This window comes from Gordionus sp. m RMFG-2023, chromosome 2, assembly GCF_954871325.1.
Source record: "Gordionus sp. m RMFG-2023 chromosome 2, tfGorSpeb1-WG-v2, whole genome shotgun sequence".
Lineage (NCBI taxonomy): Eukaryota > Metazoa > Nematomorpha > Gordioida > Chordodea > Parachordodidae > Gordionus > Gordionus sp. m RMFG-2023.
Window position 1 is genome coordinate 54,000,385 of NC_088776.1, and position 10,302 is coordinate 54,010,686.

Below are 10,302 nucleotides of genomic sequence, written 5' to 3' on the forward strand. Positions count from 1 at the left end.
TATATAACAAAAACAGTTATAAAATATTAAACAGTAAAATAAAATCACTTATAATTATAATAATGAAGTCAACCATCTTTACAAATGTGTTAAAAAATATATATCTATATCAAATTCAAAAATTTCATTTAGTTCAAGCTGTTAATATTTAATTTATAAGATTTATATAGGTTATTTATCAATCAACTGGATAGATAAACCTATATAATATATGCGATATATATATCTAATTTAGTATATATTCGATTTTTGTTCGATTATTCTCTTTAACACAACAAGCAATGATATTATTGATTATCACTATTTTAAGAGTCAAGAATGCTCCTTATTTTTACTATCCTATATGATATATTGGAACAATATAATTCTGCTCTCGTGGAAATCCTGTTCTTTCTCCATTCATCCTACCATTCAAATTAATTACTTTATCTTATATATGATAACCCATTTATTTACATGTAGTAATTGAGTGTAAGTTATTTGATAGATTGTTATCAAAGTTGTGTAAACATATTAAAAATATTATCTTCTTTTCTTCATTTTTGCCTATATTATTTTAAAAGTGATAGAGTGTAAGTTATTATTGTATTATTTACAATATTTTAATTTAATAAATTTAATACTAATGTGCATATATCATAAATATTTAACTTATCTTTTTAAGTATCCCCATGTAAGATAATTTTTGCCATAACATCTCTATCGGCAATTATGATATTACTTTTGAATTAAAAAGATGATTTACTTATTTGGTTAATTTTAAAGAACTTAAAAAAAATAAAATGATATATGAATATGTACAGAATATCAGTGTGATATTAAATATTAGTTTGCTTGATCATAATATATGATTATATGGTTTATATAGAAATAGTGCGGAGTAAGTTCCATGATTCATAATATTTCATTAAAATCAGGGTAAGTCGTTAGTTTGGGGGGGGGGGGGATATTTTTTAAATATTATATGTTAGGGAGAAAAAAAATGAGAAATACGAGTTAAGGTACAAAAAAACATCCATAAGTAACCATTTCCTTTGATGTTATGATGTATCTTAAAGAAATGCATATCTATTGAATAAAAAAAATTTATATTAAAAATATTTTCTATTCATCCTAAAAAGTGTGTAAGTAGTAATTATAAAATTATAATATAAATTTAACTTTATTTTTATAAAAATTGAATTTAATGTAAACTGTTGATAATTTTTAATTTTTGAAAAATGTTTTGTAAGGTCTCCTTTTAGAAAGATAATAACACAATGCCGTTTCCTTCATAGATACCTAATTATTATTTTCAATTTCTCACTTCTTCCTTTCTCTTTGTAAATATTAATAAATATTAAAGAATTTGTGTTTACTTAATTTTTTTATTTGTGAAATATTTTACTTCAAGATCAACAGTGGCTGAAAATCTAAAATTCACATCAATTATGTTATCATTACTATTTTTAATCTTTTATAAAAGTGTTATAAATTCATATTATTGGAGAAATTAAATGAATTACAATTTCTCTGTATACATCAATTTAATTTTTAACATTGTGATATATATGTTAAATTTATGGGAGTCTTTATAATAATCATAATAAATATTTAATTATACGTTAAAATAAAACAAATTATTATATAAAAAAAAGCCTAGAGAAGACCGGATTTTATTCATAAAAAATATAAAATAATAATAAATAAGTAAATTCTCCAAAATGTTTAAACATTGTTTTTTTTTATTCTTTACATAGATCTCTTCGGTATAAATTAATATTTAAGAAAAAAATCTTTTAATTTTTTTAATAATATAAAATTTAAAAGTAGGAAAATTTATGAATTATAAAATAACCCGGGGTATTTATTATCCTTTCGCGTTGCGAGTCATAGCACTTCTTTATTTTTAGATTTTTTTAAAAATATTATATAAAAAATAACCATAAGAAAATAAATGAAAGTAAATTGCCAAATTTGTTAAATTCACTAGTTCATCTAAATAATCACCCGGAAGAACTTGTCAGCTAAAACTGTAATAATTTACAATAAATAAGTCAACCATCATCATATTGTCATTCATGACCTTAAACAACTTGTCTAATGTTCTTATAAATATAGTTAGATTTTTTTTATTAAAATATTCCCTTTAAAAATGGCTAATAAGTACCCCGCCAAAACCTACCCCAGGTCAATGTTAAATTAAAATTTCATTTCAATCTATAAAATTACAATAAATGTTGTTAATATTTTTATATATGATAAAATTGATATTACATTATCATTTAGAATTTATATTTAATTTGAGTAACTTTTATAAAAAAAAAAATTATTTGTCAAAATTTAAAAAATTAATAAGTTACTTTTGACGTGTTAAAATTTAAATTTGCTTATTTATGTGAAACATTTTTAGAACCATTGAAGCATCTTGTTAAAATACATTTATTGTTTAAATTTAAAATATCAAACTATATTAGTTTATAATTATTTGAGAAGTAATCTCAGCCCCGGGATAACACTATCCCCGGTCTCCTTGCATGCCGAATATTATTAAAATAAATTGAAAACCAGTGCCAATTTTGAAGATTTATTTTCATGGTTGTCTGTTTTAAACACTTAGGTCGTGTCCTGGTTTGTTTTATTTTTAAAATGTATTTATTTTTACCTAGACTATACAGTTTTTAACTAGGATCTGTTTTTGGTCATTTTAAAAAAATAAGACTTAATAACTGTCAAATAGACCATTATGTATGTGTATTATTGCTTAAATAGATTGAAAACTGGGCAAATTTGCATATTTTTTAAATGTTGTTCTATTTAGAAATAAGTAAAGTGTGAAATAAAATTGTGCCATAAATAATTATGACTAGTTACTTTTGATGAGATGTAATATAAATATTAACTTAATAAGTTTCATTTTTTGAAATATTTCACATTATCATTATATGATTACATCCCATAAAAATTAATGACTAGTTCACCTATCATTAAGCTTTACTGTCTAGGGCGCAATTAAATTCAAGCTTGTAAATAATTTATGTTTATATAGTATTTACTTCGTTTAATATATTAATATGTCCATCCTTTATTTAGATAATCAAATGAGTGACATTCTAAGATCATAATATTCTCTTTATTTTTGGCTTGTTTAAAGATGAAAGATCCATTTATCAATAATTTAATTATTTTATCAATGGAAAATTTATTTAAACAAATAAATATTGATGAAATTATAAATTTATTCGCTTTCTCTTCCCGAAATTTATATAAATTATTAATTTAATAATTATTTTTTTTTACATTTTATTTATATATATATTAAAGATTGATGCAATAAAAATTATTTTTAAAATTTATGGTTGTCAAAAAATGTGCTGTACTTTTGAGGGGGGTATTCTGCTTCCATCCCTCATAAAGTGTAGGGGTCACTGTTTAAAGGGACAGCTAAACACTCTTCTGCTTAAAAATGACATATTCAAAAAATATTAATTTACCATATATTTTTTTATTATCTGGTAGAATGTTTTTTTTTACAATTAAAAATTCAATTTATTTGTAGCCATACATCATTTATTTTGAGTATAAAAATTAATCAAAAACCAAAAACAAACAGTTCTTATAAATGTATGCCCTATTTATAAAGTCGTCTAAATAGTCGATATAGTCTAATTGTCGAAAACTCAACTTGAGGCGTGTTTTAGTTTAGTCTTTTAACGCTATAAATATATATCAAACGATCCTAATTTTTAAAACAATAGCGACAGTTTAGAAAAATATATTTTTTTGCATAGATAACAAATAAAAAAATTTTAAATGGATTAACTGTAATAAATATCAGAGACCTGCAGATATACTATTTTCAAGGTCCATCCATGCCAGGATTTTTTTTTTAAAAAAAATGTTTTAGCCCGGATCAGGCCCGTTTTATATTTTTAGGGCCGGTGCAGAATTTTTTTTAATATATTTTATTTATTTTTAATTTTTATAGATAATAATGGCGATTTAAAAAAAAGAATTTTAATATTCGGCCAGACCCGGATATTTTTAAAGAAATTACCCGGGCCGGGCTTAGGGCCGGGCCTACAATCTGATAAATATATTATTAATCTCGCGACTTGTTAAATAAGTTTTTTATAATAATTATACTAATTTTCTTCCTCTTTTCACCACCCTTAATAAAACATAATAAGAAGAAAGTTGAAAATAAAAGATAAGTTTTTATATCTTCAAACCTTAAAGAAGCGTTTAAATATATTACGTTCGAACGAGACTGGAATATTTAAGCATAAAAGTTATAGAAAAACTGGAATTGTAAAAAATAATAATTTATCGCGCATTATAACTCATCTTTAAAGAATTTATCAATCTTATTTAATCAGCTTTAAATCATTTTATGAGCGCCTTTTTTAAATTTAGAAATCTGATCTTACCGGATATGTTGTATTCGATTATGTTTGGAATACCTACCCTATGAATTTCAGGCAATTTTGGCGTGAACTTAATATAATTTATATTAGTTTTTTCCATAAATTTTTTATATAAATTATAAATGACTCATTGGTTAAGGTAAAATTGTATACAATTCATAAGATAAGTATTCTAAATATGGTGGATAACATTTCCGGTAAAATCCGATTTTAAAATTTAAAAAAGCACATTTAATGATTTAAAGTTGATAAAATAACACATTGCCGGAAAAAACACATCGTGGCTAACATATATAATAATATTAATATTTTTTAATTGCTTCTTATGAAGATAAAAAAAAGAAAGAAAGAAGAAATAAAAATAAAATAAAGTATAAAAAAATTTTAAAAAATCCACTAGGAAAATTTAGTAATAATTACTTTATATTTTTACTTACGAAATACGAATACTAACGATAAAATAATATATTTCATAAAAATTACCAATATAAACACATATTTACAAATAATTTCGAATAACACTAATAATTTAGGATGCGAATAATTCGAATCGAATAATAAAATTTTACTATTCGACGAATATTTTTTATCATTATTCATATTCGATTCGAATTTTCGTATCGAATTGTACTATTCTTCGTAAAATACGAATCAAATAGAATCGAATAATTCGTTTTAGACCTAAGTATACCTCTCTTATAAATTTATCTCTCTTTATCATTTTAAAGTTAACTTTTGAGTTATTTATAAATTATGAAAAATCTATGAAAAAACTAATATAAATTATATTAAGTTCAAGAGTTCATGGCAAAATTATCTAAAATTCATAGGGTTAGTATTCCAAAGATGATGGAATACATTTCTAGTAAAATCAGATTTTTTAATTTTAAAAAAAGCATTAAAAAAGTCTTTTATAGCAAAAAATAACACATTTCCAAAAAAACACATTGCCAAAATAAATACATTTTCGCTAGCATTTAATAATATACCAAGCCTGTCTAACTTGAGAACTTGATAATTAGGACAACTCTCTAATTTGATTAAAATTTTAAGTCCAAATCAAATTCCTATTAACTAATATTAATAATGCTTTAATGAATTGGACAATTGTTCACTTTAAGAAGCAATTTTACTTTTCTGTCCATTTGGGTAAGGCTTCTATAAAGTTGGCATTCGTTGTTTTCATTTATTTTATAAAATTTTATCATCTTTTTAAACTATTCATTCAAAATAACAACATCAATAAATATAACAAATATAATGATTAAAAAAAATTGATGAAATTAAATATTCATTAGATAATGTGTTAAAGGATTTAATACTTCTAAAGGAACTGTTCACAATATACATAGATGCAAAGACATAATTAAACCCCATAGAACCATTATATCAAATAAACAAATATGGATAACATCTTATTTTATTTTCATAAGATAATTTTATATGATTATTATTTTGTATACAACAATTTTATATTCATTATATAATATATATATTTTTATTTTTAATTCATTATAATTTATTCAATCAATATAGAATATATTAAAATTATAAATAATCAATCTTTAACCAAGAAATGAAGGTTAATTTATTCTAAATGTGAATGCAGTCGGCGATAATTCCAGATTCTTAATAACTGATAAATTCCAGTTGCTCCAACAAATAAATTGACACTCATAAGATAATAGTTCTTCGGAATTATAACAAGAGAATATCTTGACCATATAATACCTGTCGCTGCTAAAGCTGATGATTGGAATACACTTAATTTTTCTGCAGGTCTAGTAATATCTCCTATACCAGCAATAACTAGCGCCCACTTGAAAGTTGGAGCCCAAAAAAATATGGTTTTAGGTCCAGCTGGATGTTCCCATGTAGATCTTAAAGTATTTGGAACAAATTTATCAAGTGATTTTATAACAACATTATAAATATAAGACATAAATAGATGAAAGTCAGATGTTTTCAATTTTTTTTGATAAAATAAAAGAATATTAAAATATCGTAGATTATGTAACTGTCACACATGACAGGTGATTGATCACTTTCTATAATATGTTATATTATATTCTATTATAATAAAAAAAATTATATAATATATATACTTCATCATAATTATAATCTATCTCATGTTAAAATATAAGAACATAAAATTAAAATATGTAAAAAGAATTATTATATAAAAAATAAAATGTGTAAAAAGGATATTAAAAAAAGTTAGCCTCCTTAGTGTTGCAATTTTAGAAATAATTATATATTTTTTTTTATAATATGTCAATCATATATTTGTTTATAAAATATGATTATAATACTTAGAAAGGAAGTTCCAATGAAGCTCCCTGAATATTATTAATAAACGAGATATAAATTAAAGTGTTAATTCGATTTGTGAATGACACTTGAAACTCTTCGCCCTAAGGTAAAAATCTTCCCCGAGTTCATCAGTGATTATTGGTATAAGAGAACCGAGTTCCTTGAAGAAGGTTAAAGCATGCTATTAAATGTGGCTGATGTAGAGGAGATTAGGTATAAAAATGTGTTCACTAGATATTTCCTAATTTATAAATTTTAGATAGCTCTTTAACCCAAGTTACTTGTGCTAAGATTTGTAGGGGATAAGGGATCTATACAGAATTAGTCCGAAACTAGAAATTGATCTCTCTTCCAAGAAATTTGGATATTGTTATCTTGAGGGTTTCCATCAGATCTAAAAAGACCACTAGGTTTTAGGATCGATAGAATCTGCACAGATTTAGGGGGGAATTGAATAATGATTTACAATGATTGTCTAGGAATACGTCCTTTTCATGAACGGCAGTGCAGTATATGTCGTTCCTTCTAGTCAAAAAGAATATTATAACTAGAGCAAAGGTAAGGTTAGTAATTGAGCAATTGAGACAGATTACAATGGCATGAGTTTATTTTTGGTGAGTTGTAATTGTAGATTAACAGGAGGGATGGCCTCCAGGAACTCGTGCATAGTGACATTTTGCCGTGACGTAAAGGGAAAATCATGCTTAATAGTAGAGTTTCGACTCAGTAAAAAACAACCGGGATGTCATATTCCTTTTGCTTGCAACAGGTAAAGTGACGTCAACAAGAATTCGAAATATCCATAGATCTAATACCTCAGTGTACTACGAATCGTCTACAGAGTGAGCGGTGACAATAGGTTTTGTTAATAAGCAACATGAGATAAAAGTTATTAAATTTAAATCAGAAGGAGATCTGATGTCAAGACCGTCAAATTTTGTTCGGAGAGAAGCTTGAAACCAATCAATTTTTACGAACTTAAGATTTAGGATCTCTTCGGTATGTTCCTTGATTCCCATTTCATATACATTCAATGGACCAGGATATTAAAGAACAGGAGTAATCTTTAGAGCATAAAGAATGCGCGGTATATTATAAATGTATTTCAACAGAAAAAAATTTATGAGAGAGGAGGAAATGTATATTTACCAAAGAGTCTAAAGGGATGAAGCCTGAAAAGTGCAAACAGCTGAGTTTACTCCAACCGGAGATCCTAAGTGAATTAATTGATCTTTATTATAGATTTTAAAATTGTGGGAGTTAATTTCGGAACTTAGTTGGATAAATTCTGATTTGCTTTAATTGAGAATTAACCCTAAAGAAGAATCGATCTCTAATATTATATTGATCGCTTTACTGACCTCATTGGATGACAGATTATGCCATCATCCATGTATCAAACATATAGAGAATGAGAGAGGAGGCATTGATTGCCTTGATCATATATTGATTCCGAGACATAACAATGTGCCAAGAGAATCACCTTGTTGAATCCCTTCTATAGAAGGAATGTTATATAAATTAAATTGGTGGAGGGATATCGAAAGCCGAAATGGAAAAATTTACTATATCCAGAAAAAAGAATGCTTGAGGATTTTAAGATGGTATTGGCAAACTCGATCTTCAGATTTCATTTGAGGGACTGTTCTCTAAATGAATACTAGTTAAGCATACCGCAGCCTCACAACCACCTGTAAAACTCAGTTGAAAAGGCCTCAAGATGAGAGATGCATCATGCCTAATTCGTAAGGAAATGATTTTGGCAACAAGGCACTTTAAGGAATAGTCTATAGAAATTGACTTAATATCATTATTGGGTCTTTGCAAGGCAAGATCGTTCACCGAAAAGTATGGGAGATGCAAAATATAGAACATCTTCGGCCAAAACTTTATTGCAGAAGTTGGTAAGCATGGTTAGGATTGGAGAATGGGAGCATATAAATGGAGAGGTAATGTCCTGAAGAAATATAGAACGAATTCCATCTAGTCCATGGGCGGAATAAGATGGAATGTAAGGATAGCTTCTAACTTCTTCCTGTGTGAAATCAGTGGCGTGATATATGCTTTGAGAGTATTAAAACTATAAAAAAAATCTGATCCATTCCTTTTTCACATTTGAAATTATGCAAGTGGAAGGAAATGCGATCATAGAAAGTGCCACCAATAAATAAGCACCTTTAGGAATTCGAGTAATAACATTAGTCTTAGAGGTATCATTGAATTAGGAGGAGAAAGAAATGTTATCATAAGATGTGGGATTATGATACTGATATTATTAATAGGGTCATTGTTGACATTTAAGACTATATCATTATTTAAGAACTTACATTTGTGTGTATTATAACCACTGAAGGTGAAATGTTTATGTTGTATAATAGAAATTAATAAATTAAAATATTATATATTTTAGTTATTAAATAGTAATATGTTTAAATTTTATATAACGCGCATTCATCAAATTAATTAGGATATATTTAACTTATTCAAATTATACTTTTATTTTTAGTTTTGCTTTTCGTTTTATAACTTAACCTTTTGATTTCATATTCTAATTTTAGTTTGTAAAAAATATATAAATACAAGATTAAAAAAGTAATAAAGTGAAATTTTTTTATTTTAGAATCAAGTGTTTTTAGCGCTCTTCTTCAGTTTAAGACATTGTATGCTTTTTGAAGGTAGTTTATAAAAGTTGTATATAACTGTTTGCGGAATTACTATCATTCAAAATTTGATTTTCCAATATTGGGAACAAATCATTAAATAAAACAATCACAACAAATAATTTATGAAGAAAGATGGATTACAATTTTTGGTAAAGTTAAGAAATTTAATTACAAATTTTAATTCATTGAAATTTAAACTTAACTATATATAAATCAGAAGATTTATTTATTTTAAAACATGGAGAACTGCATTTTGAAAGGAAAAGCCAAGGACACGGGATGAGTACATGCTTAATTTTACTCATGATATTGACAAGATATTGATGAATAAATGAATAAATTATTTAAAATTCTGGAATAATCTCATTTGTTAAACCAGAATATAACAGATGATAAAATGTTTTTTTTAAGTAAAAATTTTACAAAATAATTACCCCATGTTTCAGAAGCAATGAGCTAGTCCTAGACATGGTAGGGGCACGCTAACCTTGCATTTAAAGTTAGCTCGAATTCGCTCCGAAGCCTATAAAAATTAATGTAAAATTATTTTATTTTATCATATTTTGTAAACTTTGCCGCGAATTCGCGGTAACTATGAATGAAGAGTAAAACTCTAGAAAAAATAGGTAAGGGTAAGCTAAAATTGGCATACAATAGAATGAATTTTTTTTTGAGAGAATTTGAGGAGAAATCAATTTATTTTTTTGAAAATTTTTAATATCCCCAGGTTTTACATTTTCAGGCCCGGATATAGGGTCGAGCCTGGGGTCTCTGGTTTATATCTAAGCATTTTGTTGGTATATAATCAACTAGCTGTTACTAACCGTATTCAAAAAAATTAGCCACGAGAGTTTATAAATTCAAAATGTACTAAAACGTTATCCGTGAATGAATGATTTAAAAATTAATTTATACATTAG